Source organism: Macaca fascicularis, chromosome 6 (genome assembly GCF_037993035.2).
Source record: "Macaca fascicularis isolate 582-1 chromosome 6, T2T-MFA8v1.1".
Classification (NCBI taxonomy): domain Eukaryota; kingdom Metazoa; phylum Chordata; class Mammalia; order Primates; family Cercopithecidae; genus Macaca; species Macaca fascicularis.
In genome coordinates this window covers 28,302,501-28,319,995 of record NC_088380.1, presented here as the reverse complement: position 1 = coordinate 28,319,995, position 17,495 = coordinate 28,302,501, and the positions used below count along the sequence as shown (strand labels likewise).

Below are 17,495 nucleotides of genomic sequence, written 5' to 3'. Positions count from 1 at the left end.
GTCATCAGGGTGGGGGCCCCATGTTGGGACTGGTGGCTTTGTAAACAAAGGGGAAGAGAGACCTCAGCTAGGACTCTTGCTCTGCCTCACAATGTGATACCTCTTACCATGGGATGATACTGCAATAAGGCCTCATCAGATGTGGCACCTTGATCTCGAACTTTCCAGGCTCCAGAACCACAAGAAGTAACATGTATCGTTTTTTAATGAATTACCCAGTCTCAAGAATTCAGTTATAGCAACACAAAAAGAAGTAAGACACCAGTCTTGCACATCATTAAGATTATTATCAATGTTGCACATTTAGGTTAACATTTCTGAAAAGTTAGATGAGAATCTTAATGCATATTTTACATTTTACTTTTGCTTTTCTGCTACCAAGATGCTCATTACTTCTTATGGAAGCAAAAATAACAATAAGCTGCAAAATCCATTGTATGAATATATGTTATTTCTCTCATTATGAGTGACTCCATGCAGTTTACTCCAAAGTTAGTTCATGAGGAAATTATACTTTGGAACTCCTAAAGAAAAATTGCACCCAACATTTCAACAGGCAAGGGAGACTTTATTCACAACTATTTCAATAGAGAAAAGAGAATGAATCTAACTCTGCTGAAACAAGAGTCAAGAAAATTTTCAAGTCCTGTGGTGATCTAGTGGAAAAATACTGGAAGGTACTAATAGAGAAGTCAGTCGACGTGATTAGGACTTCCGTGTTTGCTAATTGGTGCTTATTGGTGAAATTAGTCTTCTACAGAGAGACTGGAAGATAAGGCACTATCTTTCTGGATGATTAATTTCAAAAGGATGGCTCCCAGGTTCTTGAGAAAGGTATTAGCTGGTAATAAAACTGGCCAAAGGCTGGGAGAAGATTTACATCTCAAAGGGGCAGGGAAAGAATTTGCATTTAAAAGTTTTCTTCAGTAAATGCTCTAAGGGAAGGGAGGCTAGAAGCCTAGAGTCAGTGTCTAAAAGTTACTCAAACTGAGGACAATGTTAAAATTCTTTTGCTCAAAATAAGAGAAATCATACACTACTCAGCACCTTCATTTGGAGGTTACTTCTGCAGAGAGAACACCAGAGGGGAAAGGAATCTATCAGAAGGCAAGGTGAGTTTCTATAACTGGAAGTTCTTTTCCTTCTCTGTTTCTTTTTGAGTCAATTTTTCTTCTCCAAGAAACTTTCAAAATATATTCACTTCACGTGTCCCCAGTCTAACTTACATGTCATTTCTCTGGACATCTTACAAGTCGTATCTTTTTCAAAGTACTTATGACTAGAAATTTAACTCTTGAGGTCACTTTTTGCCTTCTTCGTTACACTGTAAGAATTTTTCTGGCAAGATATTATGAATTTTTTTTCTATGAATTTCCAAGAACAAACTAAGTGCCACACCTAGTAGATAAACATTGAATATTATTGAATGAAAGAAGCATTGTTTTTTCAAAGTAAATACAGTTTAAAGTAAGCTAGGGTAAAGAGAGTCACAGATGGAGACAGGGTTCTACAAAGTCCCTAAAATCTTGATTCTTAAAGCATTTATTCTGTCTCTTGGAGCATAAAGGCCAAACCTATTAGGGGGCATTATAAATGAAAAATATGCAAATTAAAAATAATAGCCCAGTTTTAATGGGATTATAACAAAATCGAATATGAGCTTAACTTTGAATACTTTGAATTTCTTAGCTTTTATGTTTCAAGTTAAATCCATGACACCATTTGAAACTATCTTTTGGAATGCAAATCAGTATCAATACTGCTGAGCACAGTGAAAATTAATGAAAATAATAATAGAAAAGAACTTACAAAGTCTACTCAATCCCATTTTAACATAAGTAAGGTGGTCTTTGTTATTATTATAATTAACTGATTGCATGCAGACACAACTCTACTTATTTAACTGAAACATAAAGACAGTTATATATCTTCTAATAGGAAGAATATATATATGTATAGTCTAAAAGGTCAAAAAAATGTCATATTTTGAATTAGTGAGAAATGGTAACAAATAACTTCAAATCTTTTGTTTGGTTGGAAAATACTCATTGTATTCTGAATAAACTTTTAAACATATTTTTTAATTGTGTGTGAATTTTAAATTACAGAGCTAGATCATTAAATATTGAAAGCCAGTTTTTCTTCATTAATATTCCTTTTTTTTTTTTCCTTTTTTGAGACGGAGTCTCAGTCTGCTGCCCAGGCTGGAGTGCAGTGGCCGGATCTCGGCTCACTGCGAGCTCCGCCTCCCGGGTTCACGCCATTCTCCTGCCTCAGCCTCCCGGGTAGCTGGGACTACAGGCGCGCCGCCACCTCGCCCGGCTAGTTTTTTGTATTTTTTAGTAGAGACGGGGTTTCACTGTGTTAGCCAGGATGGTCTCGATCTCCTGACCTCGTGATCCACCCGTCTCAGCCTCCCAAAGTGCTGGGATTACAGGCTTGAGCCACCGCGCCCGGCCTCATTAATATCCTTATAAGGAAGTATAACTTTAACAGAAAGTTGTATTGTGTTTCTTATTTAATTATAGGTAATCATATATTTGAAAGATAATTTTAATATTTAATAAATATTAAACTTGTTGTTAATAATGTACAGAAACCCAGATAATTATTTTTGACATAATTATTTCTCACAGAATTGAACATTTCTTTACATCACCCACAAAAATGCTCTGTCTCTGCTTCTGTGATATAAAAATGATGATACATTATGGTGTTTAACAGTAAGCATGAATGATTTTTTAAAATAGAGTATATTTTAAGTGTTTATTTCAAACACACTATGAACATTTTAATTTAGTGAAATTTAATTAAGACAATTGAACTATTATTCAGCATGCTCAGTTTTTATGTAGTTTTATTTTAGAGAGAAATTTAGATTTTTATAAACTTCTGGCTCTAAGATGATATCAAACACATATCAGTTGAGGAAACATATCAGATGGGAGAGAAAGAGACAGTGACACAGAAGAAAGAGAAACTGTAATTGTATACTTATGAGAATAAGGCATATATGTTTTGTGGTTTTGATTTGTGCCTTCTCACTAAATATTTTCTATGACATTAATAATATTAGATATCAACATTTTAAGATTTCCTACTCTTCTATGTAATAAATAAATAACAGCTAGTAAATAATTCTATTATTGCTGGAAATGTATATTATTAATAGGAGATTCATATATTTCTATTAATGTAATATGCTAAAATTTACATAATTAATAACCTTCAGTGAATGACAGAAAAGTCATTAAAATACTCTGAAACAATGAAGGCAGAGGCTGCATAGTTACACAGTTAACTCAGAAGTTACACAGTGCCACACAGCTAATCTTTGTGAAGTGATGCACCTGCCCCCGTCTAGACATCAGTAGTGATAAGCATCATATGCTGACAACTGCATCTACCCATATAAAAGCATTTCCAGTTAAAAAAGGGAATACTTCCATTTGGCTTCCTCAGAAACATAAAAAGAAATTGCCAAAAACAGGAAAAGAAACAAACAACAACAAATAAAAACCCATCCCACACTTCCCTTTATGTTATGTGGGAAAGATTCTCAGCAATAATCATGCAGAATTATTCTTTACCAAGTGAATCACTCCCTAGATCTCCTATAGAATAATATTCTGTGCCTGGAACAGGACAGAGGCCTAGAATTTACAAACAGGCTCTATTAGCCTGTTTTCACACTGCTATAAAGAACTACCAGAGACTGGGTAATTTGTAAACAAAAGACATTTAGGACCCACAGTTCTGCATGGCTAGGGAGGCCTTGGGAAACTTAAAATTATGGCAGAAGGTGACAGGGAAGCAAGGCAGTCTTACGTGGCAGCGGGAGGGCGAGGAGAAACTGCAAAACACTTTTGAACCATCAGATCTTGTGAAAACTCACTCACTGTCATGAGAACAGCATTGGGGAAACTGCTGTCATGATCCAATCAAGTTCCATCAGGTTCTTCTGTTGACACGTGGGGATTACAAATTAGGATCATTAGAAAAAGGGTAAAAAAAAAAAAAATAAAAGAGTTCTGCTGTGTATATCAATCATCTTAGATTTTGACGTTGCTCTACGTATTTTCTATGGCATATTTTATCAAGGATTGTAGGGCTATTGTCAATATTAAATATGACAAATTCAGACACATATGTAGAAGCAAATATAAATTTAATTAGTAATTTTTTTACCACATACAATGGGGGAACTTTCTAGGAGACTAGTATTTGGGAATCGTACTATGTTTCAGAAAATTACCATGCTGTTTTCTTGTAGGGAAGTCACAATACAAAGCTCATCAATTTCATTATAGAATACCTTCAACATTAATAAACATAATTATCCATATTTCTGAATTTTTTTTTTTTTGGCAGAAGTATTTTAATGTAGAAAATATATTTATGAGAAAATTACTTATGCCCAGGTTGAGTGATACACAGTGTTGGGATGCTTCAAATATATACATCAAACAAGTGTATATATCTTATTTATTTATTTATTTATTTAATTTATTTTTGTCACCCAGACTGGAGTTCAATGGTGCAATCTTGGCTCACGACAACCTCTGCCTCCGGGATTTAAGCAGTTCTCCTGTCTTAGCCTCCCGAGTAGCTGGGATTACAGGCACCTGCCACCACACCCGGCTTATTTGTGTATTTTTGGTATATACGGTGATATGGTCTGGCTGTGTCCCCAACAAAATCTCATTTTGAATTCCCACATGTTGTGGCAGGAACCCGGAGGAGGGTGACTGAATTACAGGGGAGAGTCTTTCCTTCGCTGTTCTCATGATAGTGAATAATTCTCACGAGATTTGATGGCTTTATAAGGCAGAGTATCGATGCACAATCTCTCTCTTTACCTGTTGCCTTTTATGTAAGATGTGACTTGCTCCTCTTTGCCTTCTGCCATGATTGTGCGGTTTCTCCAACCATGTGAAACTGTAAGTCCAGGGCCGGTTGCGGTGGCTCAAGCCTGTAATCCCAGCACTTTGGGAGGCCGAGACGGGCGGATCACGAGGTCAGGAGATCGAGACCATCCTGGCTAACACAGTGAAACCCTGTCTCTACTAAAAAAATACAAAAAACTAGCCGGGCGAGGTGGCGGGCGCCTGTAGTCCCAGCTACTAGGGAGGCTGAGGCAGGAGAATGGCGGGAACCCGGGAGGCGGAGCTTGCAGTGAGCCGAGATCCGGCCACTGCACTCCAACCCGGGCGACAGAGCGAGACTCCGTCTCAAAGAAAAAAAAAAAAAAAAAGAAAAGAAACTGTAAGTCCAATTAAACCTCTTTCCTTTCTAAATTGCCATCTCAGGTATGTCTTTATCACCAGAGTGAAAACAGACTAATACAGATGGGGTTTTACCATGTTGGCCAGGCTGGTCTTGAAGTCCTGACCTCAAGTGATCTACTCATCTTAGTCTCCTAAGTGCTGAGATTACAGGCATGAGCCACCGTGCCTGGCCAACAATGTGTGTGTGTGTGTATATATATATATACACACAATATATATATAATCATGGCTCATATATTTTAAAATAATAAATTTATGACCAATTTTCTCAGGAGGTCCTGAATTCACAATATTCTATTGCAGCTTTTCTACATGATGATGAAATCAGTCATAAAAGCCATTGTTAATGAATTATGTATGATAGAAATTATATTTACATGATTTTGAAAGCATTAAAGCAAACCCTGTATTCACACGTTGAATGAGCTAATAATAATGTTAGTGTTAGATTCTCAGAATAAACCATTTATATTCTTATACCTTACTGAAGGAGCAGTACATAAAGCTGAAAGATTTCCTACAGACTGCTACTTCAAATTTTGAACTCAGCCAAACAAATTGATACATTTCCGGCTATCAATTTAATTATTTAAATTTTGTGACAAAGAATAATTCACTGGTGCACAATTGTATATTTAATTTTAAAAGACACTTATAGGCAAATTTTTAAGATTTATGTTGGCTATAGTATAAGGCATGAAGTAGAAAAGTAAGTAGTAATTGTCCTAATTTCTTTTGGTATACAAGCAAAGGAGATTGTAACAGGAAGCATGGATATATAATTCTTTTATTCTCCTAAATATGTTTGTTATTTATCCTTCTACAAGCTGGTGGTGACAAAGAAAGACTGAGAAAAATGCAATTTGTCTATATTTTTCTGGAGATTTTCAGGCGATTCTCTAGGTTTTATCCTGGAAGCTTAAAATCTGCTGCTGTCTAGCCTGAGTGTAGGTTATGACAACCTACCTGGAAAGCTGGCTAGTCACTTCAGGCATGATGTGAAAATTACATTAAGCTTTGAAGTTTCTCTTTGTTAAGTTTAGCAAAGTACTTAGACTATATGTTTATGTGCCTGAAAAAGTGAATAAAAAAATGAATGAAGGCACATATGAAAAAAAGCTTTTAAAAGTCAGAATTAACATGAATTTGAATGTAAATATGAATGTGAATAAGTGAGATGTTAAACAGGGACTAAACTGTGAGCAAACAAATTTCTGAAATTAATGCACACAAACACAACAGAATGGAATTGTGAAGAAAACAGACACTTATATACATGAGTTTCAATCCATCATACATGAAGTTTTTTCTTTCACATCTGACTGTGACAGAGAAACTAGTACCAGAAATGGCCTAGAACTAGAATGAAGTAGAAAAATTGGGCAAGGTGTATATATGAAACAGTGTGTTTTTACAATTTTGGCAGCTGGAAGCTGAGAAATGTTATCTCTGAAAGAAAGAAAACAAATGAGACACACGGAATGATTTTCCTCAGCTCTCTCTTTTGGGACACTTTCTGAATTGTGGCAAAAGAAGGAGTCACTCAAGCAGAATACTGGGGCCTTCAGCCTACCGACTGAAATTCCAAGAGACTGAGGCAGAGTACCATAGGGGAGAGAACTGCCCAGCATACAGGTTCCCTGCTATTTGCACAGGGACAACTTGATTCTTTGGATAACTACCCATTAAGAATAACTGGCTGTGTAAGAACAACTATTTGGGAGCTTATATCTAAAAAATTATCAGAAGACATGTAGGATGGGAGATGCTTGATTTACAATCCATGAGAGTGGAGAAACATTGTTGAACACCCAGCGTCTTCAATAGAGGCATAAGAATTGTCATGCTTGAACAGTAGTCCTCATCTAAAACTACAGTGAAGACTTTGCATTAGTTTTCTTCTGCTGCCATAAAAAATTGCCACAAATTTAGTAGCTAAAAATAGCACAAATATGCTGTCTTACAGTTCTGGAGATCAAAAGTCTAAAATGGGTCTCACTGTGCTAAAATCAAGATGTGAAACTGCATTTCTTTCTGGAGGCTCTAGGGGAGAATCCATTTTCTTCATTTTCAAACATCAAGAGGCAGTTTGCATTGCTGGGCTCATGATTCCCTTCCATCTTCAAAGCCAACAATGACCAGTTGAGTTTCACATCTCATACCTTCCTCACATCATCACTCTGACACTGATTGTCCTTTCTGCCTCCCTGTTTTACTTTAACAAACTATTGTGATTTAATTGGGCCTACTTGATAAGGATACTCTTCTTATTGTAAGGTAAATTAATTATCAATCATAATTGCACCCACGAATTTAACCCTCAACCTTCTTCTTTCCATGTACTATAGCATATTCATAGGTAATGGGAATTAATCTAGAACAGTCTGTAGAGGAGTGGGGGTGGGGGCATACTTCTATCTAACTCAATTGTTTTAAACACCAATTAACAAACAATGACCATAAAGCATTGAAAGATTCAAAAAAAAAAAAACCTCAAGGAATTTGACTTCTTGCCAAAACAATCTACAAAAGCTTTAAAAAAAGAAAACAATGCCATTTCCCCAAATTACCAAGACTGGGAATTAAAGACAGTGCCATACATACTTCAAACATTGAAAGAATAATAAAGATGTGTAATGAACAATTTTAATGCAGTACTGACTTAAGAAACAGGAAACTTGAATACTCTTGTAATCACTTAAAAAATTGAATTCATAATTAAACATTTTACCACAAAGCAAACTCTAGGCACAGATGGCTACATTGGTGAATTTTATAAAACATTTGATGAAGAAACATTACAAATCACACACAATTTTTTTTTAGAAAATAGAAATGGCAAGAAATGATGTTTTTTTTTCTCTGAAAACTAATGGTAATTTTTCTAACAGTATAAATTAATATCTTTTGAAATCCTTCCAGATAGACTAATAAAATGAAAGAACATTTTTAAAAAAGCTCTCTGCATCTGTAAAAAGTTAACCAGGATTAAAACAATGAAAATTCTATGAAAGAGTTGGAAAAAAAGAGGCTAATGCATTTTGAATCAAGATCTAGGGCCTTCAAATATCAAAGCTAAATAAAATGAACAGCAAAACATATATCAGAGAAGGAGCACCCTTTTTTTGAGTAGTGAGTCAAGCACATGCACCAAGTCAGCATCCCCTTGCAATCTGCACCCAGATCTCTGGAACTAGCTCTACCAAGTCCAACCCTTTTAAGAAACTCTTTGGTAGTTTCTTATAAATTAAATATACCCTTACCATGCAACTCAGAAATTTTCCTCTGAGTTATTCATCAAAAAGATGCTAAGCAGGGGAAAACTTTTGTGCATATAAAATAATGTACACAAATGTTCACAGAAGTTTTATTCACAAAAGTCAAGTTGAAAACTTAAATGATCATTAGCATGTAAGTGGTAATATATCCATGTAATGGAGTACAACTCTGCAATAAGATATTATAAACTCCTCACCATAAGTATATATGATTTTAATTTGTCAATTAAAAATAAACTAAATATAATTCTTTAAAACATGAATTACTGATACAAATATTGACGTGGTAGAATCTCCAAGCCATACCACTGAGCAAGAAGATTTTGAAGCAAACAGATCCTACAATTCTGTTTATATGGATTTTTAGAAAAGGTTTATGAAATTTAGAGAAATAGAAAGCAGATCATTTCTTGCCTGAGGATAGTCGTGTTGGGGGATGCTGCAAAACGGAACAAGATGGGGACAATCAGTAGTTATATCTCTTGGTTGTGGTGGTGGGTATATGGGCTTATGTATTTGTGAAAATTTTCAAACTATACACTGAATATCAGTTTATTTTTTAGCAGATAATAACAACTCAGCACCACCAATTTTTAAAAATAAATAACTCTTGACCAACCAAATGCACAAAAACGTGCTCCAGTAGAAATCAATAGAAAAATATTTGCAACAATGTAATAGGCAAATACATTTTACTTAGGGTTCCAAATCACCAACTTTGATTGTAAAATTTTAAAAATGCTTTTAAATTATATCATTACATTTAGATATAAATGTATTTATACCATCAAAAATGTAAAAATGCAAGCCACTATTTGGAAGAAAACATTTGCCATTCTTATATCTGACATAGTGACCTGATCCAGAAAATTTAAAGAACACGACTTAATAAAAAGAAGGCAATACAATAGAATTTGGACCAAAGATTTAGGCAGATATTTCATAAAATATGACATACATAGCCAATATATGCACACAAAGCAGCTCACTATCATTATTTATCAAGGAAATGCAAAATAAAACAACAAGGAACTACCATTACTTATTTACTGTAATGGCTAAAATTAAAAGGAATAACAACACCAGACATTGTCCAGGATAAGAATTGATTTGAACTCATATATTGCAGTTGAGAGCATAAAATGGTACAACTATAGTAGAACCATTTGGCATATTTTGGCAAAGTTAAGCACACATTTACAGTAACAACAATCTCATTTTAAGGTATTATTTAAAGAAAAATGAAAGCATATGTCCACAAAAAATACTTATGTAGGAATGTTCACAGCAGTGTTACTCAGAAAAGGCAAAAACATAAATAAACCCAAGTTATGCAGATAACTGGATATGCATGATTTCATATATTCATCTATTTGTATACTAGTTAGTGGTAAAAAAAATGTTTTTTATGTAAAAAAACATAAAGAGGTAAATATCTGAAACATGCTGAGTGAAAAATATCATAAACAAATACATGTTGCATAATTTTATTTATTTGAAATTATAGGAAAAGTGAAATCTAATAGTGACAGAAAGTAGATCAGTGGTGGCGAATGTAGAGTGACTAAGTAGAGTAGAGTAGGTAAAACTTTACTCTCCTAGAGTTTTTGTTTCTTTCTTTTGTTTTGTTTTTGACTGAATCTGAGAATTAAAATTGACATAAGACAAATGGACTGGAGAAAAGCGTATAAGTTGATTTAATACAAGTTGTGGCACTGAAGCCTTTATAAAGAAATGAAGACCCAAGGAAGTAGTTAGAATCAGAGTTGTATACTGACTTGGACAAAAGAAAGCAAGTTGTGAAAAGGTGATAAAGCAAATGGGACTTAGTCTAGGGTAGTTAATTGGGTAAAGAAGTGACTAGGAAGATAAGGGTTGTTTGTAAAGATTTCTCTTGTCCTCAACTCCCTGTCCTTGATGATAAGAATGCTATTTTCCTTTTGGTATAGGGAGGACGCCTTTCACATGGAAATTTCATCTCCTCCTTTTAAGAAATGGAAGGAAGGTCAGAGTGATTCTTCTTGCACCTGCTGTTTGTTAAATGCCTTTAATTCAAAATAATTCTTATGCCAAAGTGGCATATTTAGAAGTGGTGTGTGTGTTCTGAACTTCTTCAACTACAAGGTGACACATTTGGAAATGACAGTATTGTACTCTTTTCTTGATTGTTAACATACATGAATACATTTGTTCAAACCCCCTAGGATATATTAACAGAGTGTTTTATTTCTTATAAAACATGCCTTAAAAAGACTTTTTTGAAAATAAAAATTAACAAAAAAGAATGGAGAAAAACAAGTATAGGAGGAAGGTGTGATTAAATATGTGCCAAAAAAGCTGAAACATGAAAAGGAATAATTATTTATAATAATTTACATGCAGAACTAGAAACATTAGTTATTTGTTTGTCTTATAACTGAAATTAAAATAAGATATGGAACTTTTTTCCTAGAAAATAATTAAGGGAGTATATTTTCCTTTTGTTTTCTGCTGAGATATGCTGGAATCTGGAGTAATTCACTGAGAAATGGGTACTAGCTATTGAAGGTGTGTTTTTAAACAAATTCTCTTCAGTAAATTTCTCTAAGGGTATCTTGTCCAAATTACCATCTACAACCCCTTGGAAAACAAAGCTTTTTAGACTACTGTTGCTATAAAATGTTTTGCAATGTAAGAAGTTTATGTGCATAAAACAAGTGATTATCAAAAAATTAGTAAAACTTTGTTGATAATCTCTTCCAGGCAAGTGAAGTGGCAGCTGCCTTAAATAAGTGGACAATAAATCCCAATATATGCCTAAACAATTGTTACATAATAAAAAAACTTTTATAATACTCAATAAAATAATTTTGTAATTCATTAACGAAACTTCATAATAATGAATACTTTAAACTGGTTTTATGTTTTGTTTGTGTTTAGTGAAATAGCTGTGAAATTTTTCCCTCAACAATTTGCTCTTGTGTAATACAGTATAAAAACTCAACTTTTATCATGTAAAATATAAACATAGAATCCGTTGAGGACTAATGTTTATGACTCAAAGAAATTGTGTCATATATTGTTATAAAATTCACATGGCATTACTTCAAATTTTTTTTACCGGCTAAAAGATATTCCACGATATTGAAATCCTTATTTCTCACTAAAAGGGGTTTATTCAGTTGCCTACTAAGGCGACAAATTTCCACCAAAACAAGTTATTTATTGAAAGTACAGCTTAATATGCATTACTATGTACTTTTAAAAATGTTTACTTAATAATACAAATACGAATTTTCTAGTAATTTTTTATTTACTATATAATATAAGATGTGCTTTAAAATAAATCGACATTTGTGAAGTACTCTTTCTATTCTAGGCATTGTATACCAGTTACTCTATTTAATCTTTATAATCACCCTTTGAATAGTTACAATTATATTCCATACTTTCCAGATGACACAATCGAGGTTCACAGTTAAGGAACTTTCCTAAGGTCATTAAAAGGGTCCTTAATTTTCAGAGCCAGTGCAGTGCTTCTCCCCATGTGATCTGCTGACAGTTTTTGTGTTTCTGAACCCAAAGAATCCCACTATTATTTAATTCCCTTATATCATCATATGGACAATTTAGATTATTTGTGCATTTCCAGTTTATGATATCCAATTGGCTTTTGCAGGAAAGACTTCCGTCTTACTTCCTCTTTATCGTTCTCTCTCTCTCTTTCTTTTTTTTTTTTTTTTTCTTTTGAGACGGAGTCTCATTCTGTCGCCCAGGCTGGAGTGCAGTGGGGCGATCTCGGCTCACTGCAAGCTCAGCCTCCCGGGTTCACGCCATTCTCCTGCCTCCGCCTCTCGGAGTAGCTGGGACTACAGGCGCCCTCCACCACGCCCGGCTAATTGTTTGTGTTTTTAGTAGAGACGGGATTTCACCGTGGTCTCAATCTCCTGACCTCGTGATCCACCCGTCTCGGCCTCCCAAAGTGCTGGGATTAGAAGCGTAAGCCTCCTCTTTTGTCTTTCTCTTAAGGCTAGTTGTCATTTATCTGTCTCTTCCCAAATCAGAATTTATCAAGGAACTCACTGCAAATAGAAACTGAGAATCTCTCTACGCAAGAGAACATGAATCTTGTCAGAAGCTTGGATGATATTTATACCTTTGATTTTAAACAAATACTAGTAAACAATTGATCTAATAAGTGTGGAAGAGTTTTACAACTCACCTGTAGCTCCCAGGAACACCGATGTGTCTCCTGTCTTTAGAAAAGAGAAAGGTCGTAATAGATGGGACCCTCTGTGAAATGTCTCATTAACCACAGAAAATGGGCCAAAATCTACAGGAAGTTATGAAGTTGATGGTAGATTGTGCTCTCCATATATTTATTTTGAGTTTCAACCAGGTTGAAGCCTGTATCAATAATTCATTATTTTACTGGTGAGTAGTGTTCTATTGTGTGGATGTACTATGATTTGTTTATTCATTCATCTATTGATGAACATTTTGATGGTTTCAAATGTTTGTTTATTATGTATAAAGCTTCTATTAATATTTATTACAAGTCTTTGTATGCACACATGATTTAATTTCTCTTAGGCAAATACCTAGGGGCTGGATGGCTGGATCATATGTGAATAGTTAGATATATATTGTACTGCTTTAGAAACTGCCAAACTATTTTCCAAAGTGAATGTATCGTATTTCATTAATACCATCGGTATAGTGTAGCCCTAGTAATTTTATATCTTTGCAAACACATAGTATGACCAGTCTTTTCTTTGCCATTTCCATACATCTGTTGTGAAACCTCATTAGACTTTTAATTTACTTTATCTGATGCTTAATAATGTAGTTTCATTTTATGTGTTTATTTGCCATCCACGTTATCACTTTGGTGAAGCGTCTGTTGAAATCTATGCCATTATTAGAAATTGAATTACTTGTTTCTTATCATTATTGAGTTTTGAGAATATGTGTGTATATATATATTCCCTTTTCAGATATTATTTGTAGAGATTTTCTTAGTCTTTTATTGTACATTTATTTTTTAACAGTGTCTTTGAACAGTGACATTTAAAAACATTGGTGTCATATTTAGGAAAATGTTTGCCTAATCCCGGTAAATAAAAGATTCATTACAGAGATCCAGAAAAACCAGTGGTGTAATTCCAGTCTAGTCCCACTCCCAAAGCCCAGGAACTGATGATGTAAATCCCAGCCCAATAGCAGGAGAAGATGGATGTCCCAACTCAAGCAGGTAGAGAGAGAAAATTCTCCCTTCCTTCACCATTCTGTTCTATTCAAGCCCTCAACAGACTGGATGATGCCCACCCCCATGGGGAAGGTGGTCTACTTTACTGGATCCACCAGTTGAAATGCTACTTTCATCTGGAAGCACTCTGACAGACACACCAGAAATAATGTTTAACTTGGGCACTCTGTGACCCAGTCAGATTCATACATGCAATTAACCATCAAACCCATTCACAAAGGTTTTCTTTTTTGTTTTCTTCTAAGTGTTTTAAATATTTAAGATTTTCGTTTAGGTCAATTTCTCATTACAAGTTAATTTTTGTATCAGTTGTGAGGTATGCATTGAAGTTGAATATCGAAGTATTCCAGTATCACTTTTTGAAAACACTGTGCTCTCTCTGCTGCATTGGCTTTATATCTGAGTAAAGATTATTTGTCCAGATATGATTTAGTCCACTTCTGGACTCTCTATTCTGTTCTAATCATCATTTATTGATATTTACACAAATACCACATTGTCTTGATTACTGTAGTTTTATCATAAGTATTGAAATAAAGACAAGATTAATCTTCCAACTTGATTTTGCTTTTGAAAGTTGTTTTGGCTGTTCTAGATCCTTTCTATATCCATATGAGCTTTATAATGAGTTTGTCAACTGATCCCAAAAAGCCTGAAGGGATTTTGATTGAGATTATTTTAAATTTATAGAATCATCTGGAGGTAATAGGTATCTTAGTGATACTGAACTTCTGACATATCACTACAATGTAACTTAATTTATTTATGTCATTTTTAGTTTTAATCAGAAGTATTTCATAACTTTCCCTATACAGGCCTTTCACAACCCTTGTCAAATTTTCTTTTGTCTTAAAGATAAAAAATTTATTTTATGTTACTTGTAGATATTAATGTATCAAGGAAAGATAATGAACTAAGAGAAAACTGGGAAGGAATATGCAGATAATATCGCTTTTAGAAGTCATGATAGACATATACACTAGAAAATCAACTAGCAAATTACATAATATTGATAGTTTGCTGCTCTAAATGATTTTTATATAAAATTTGTTTTCAGATATCTGTGTTTTAAATATATTAGAATATGTTGAATACATAACTTTCTTATATACATTTCTTAAATGTACTTGTATTCACTTATAATCTTCCTTCAATTAAATTTATAATGATCTAGAATTTCTTTTATACATAAAACCTTATTTGATATTTTATTATTGATAGAATAACCACTATAATATTTATTTTGTAAAATAATAAGGTTAATACAGTTTCTCAGTGATCATATGTAATTTTTTATATACAACTTTTATTTTACTTAATTCAGTTACTATAAGTTATTGAAGTTATATTTTTCTTACTTGCAATTACTTTTTAAAAAGTGAATGTTTTACTGGCCTCATTATTTGTACATGTGGCAGGTAAGAGAATATCTTTATAAATGAATAAAAGAAATGACTATAAAACCACAACCATATAACATTGGAAGCCTGCATGGTAATAAGCCAATTTTTGTGGAAATGAACTCATTAATGCTAAATTTTTGCTGACTTCCAACTGATCTAAAAACTGCTTTACAAAATTCAAAAGGCACTTCATGAATTGTAGAAGAGATGAAGAAAAAGGGAATGAACCAACCATTACCAAGCATACTTCAGTCATTTGGTTTCCAACAAACTCCCCTATAATCTATAGCTGAGAGCTGGGGAAATATGAATAAAATTGATGAGGGTGACAGAAGGGTTTTATCAGAGTTTCACCAAAAGCTTCTTATTGAGCAGTGCAAAGCAGTTTAAACATGAAGTGCAGCTGGGCTTTGATTATTTGTTAGATTTTATTGTACCTTTCCTTGCACTTGCAAATTTTCACACATTTCTCACAAAAATGTCATATTGCCATAAGAGTGGGATGTAGACACTGAAAGGGGGAAATTGTGAAACAAAATAGAATTTGAAAAAGATAATTATACAATAGATAGAAGGCTATGAAAAAAAAAATCTCATCTTTTGTTAGAGTACTTATGTAAAAAGTCATTTAAAATACTTGATCAAATTGATAATTGTCTTTAATAAATATTCATAGGTTTGGTTTATAAGCAGAAAAATAACTTAAGTAAAGATAATAATTAAAGATGTCAGTTTCCTATGATAATAATTATTTTTATTGAAATATCCCTGAATGTATGTGGTCCATTTTAAAGCACCCAAAACGTCAACACAGGTTAAAAGATAAGGATCTCAAATACAAGATTTTAAACATCTTAATAATCAAAACAATCAAAAACTTGATATTTCTTTTTCATTGTATTTTTAAAATGTGATGGCAGATTATTATTTTGCCACAGTTATTCACAACCTGTTTTCTCAAAGAAGTAGACCCAGGTAAACCTAACTGTACCCTTTTGTGTCCAAGGTATGGCTGATTTTAAATAGAGAGAAGCAAAATGCCACTCTAACAGAAGGTATTCTCAGGTAAGGGGCCAATTTTGTGTCTATTTATTGTTTACATTCTCCATAGTTAAAATATTTAAATAATAAATTGTTGTCATAAGACAGTTATTACACCAAGAACAACCTTAAAATTAAGCTCAAGGCCTACAAGAAGCTGTTAAAATTAATGAAAGAGCCAAATGTGTACCAGAACATTTCTGGACATCAGGTTGACCAGCCAAAATTTCCTGGAACAAGTACCTTTCTGTTTTCCACAATAAATATACAAACCAAAATGCAAATAGAATTGGAAGCAGAAATGAGATACAGTCACTCATGCAAACTTACTAGTTAAGCTAATTAAAAGAAAATATTCCATTCATTTATTCAGCCTGTTTATTTGAAAGTTAGTTTATCCTTTTGAAATCCATCAATATCTCATATACCATAAAAAAGTAAAATTTAGTTAAATAAATATCGTTTGATTTTATCTACCATATGCAATTCAACTGGTTAGACATTCACGGTGGAGAAAAGTTCAGAGACATTTACTATAGCTGGCTGCTACAGGATAATTGTCAGGAGTTTACTATACACTTCACAAAGATGCAGTAAGTGCTATAAAAGAAACAATTAAATTTTTTTTTTTTTTTTTTTTGCAATAGCACAAGGGAATTTTAATGCAGGAGATGGAAATATTAACTGGCTACATATATCTATAGGACTTCAAAATAAAAGTGATAATAATGGTAGTTGGTCAAACAAAGGCAAAGATGTGAAAAATGTTTAATGTTTTCAGAAAATGGTGATTCAAATTTTAAAATGGATTTCAAGGGATTATTGGAGAAATTGGGATAAGATTTTTAATAACTTGTATGTCTTCCATGAGCTGATATGCAACAGACTTTAAATTTCATCCTGTTATTAATGGTATAGACTAATCTTAGGTGATTCATTTTCTGCTATATTTATCTATCTTTTCCTGTCTCTCGATGAAGATTTAGTGCTCTATCTTTTCCTGTCTCTCAATAAAGATTTACTGATAACCTACAGTAAGACTTCGCCGAAGATAGGTTAGTTACATTTATTCCCAGGTAATTGAAATAAAATATATTGTAGAGAGTTCATCAGCACATATTCCTGAGAAATTTTCTTCTTTGATTGTATTTTTTATTTGCCAATCCATCACAAACCACAGTTATCACGTCTCATTTCTACACTTAAAAAAATCATAGCAGCAAAACTCTTCGTTTAA

At 33.5% G+C, this 17,495-nt stretch overlaps 1 long non-coding RNA gene across 2 annotated transcripts in view; it reads left to right on the top strand.

The window, feature by feature from the left end:
- The first annotated feature begins 911 nt into the window (after window positions 1–911).
- The window catches only part of LOC123573935 (uncharacterized), a 19,525-nt gene continuing 2,941 nt past the window's right edge, over window positions 912–17,495 (top strand). Inside the window, exons 1-4 of one of the 2 annotated variants that reach the window (XR_012414519.1) lie at window positions 912–1,112; window positions 10,516–10,571; window positions 13,684–13,799; window positions 16,224–16,282. This is a non-coding gene — a long non-coding RNA (uncharacterized lncRNA). The remainder of the gene's footprint in view (window positions 1,113–10,515; window positions 10,572–13,683; window positions 13,800–16,223; window positions 16,283–17,495) is intronic. The other variant, XR_010587316.1, reaches the window with a different exon arrangement.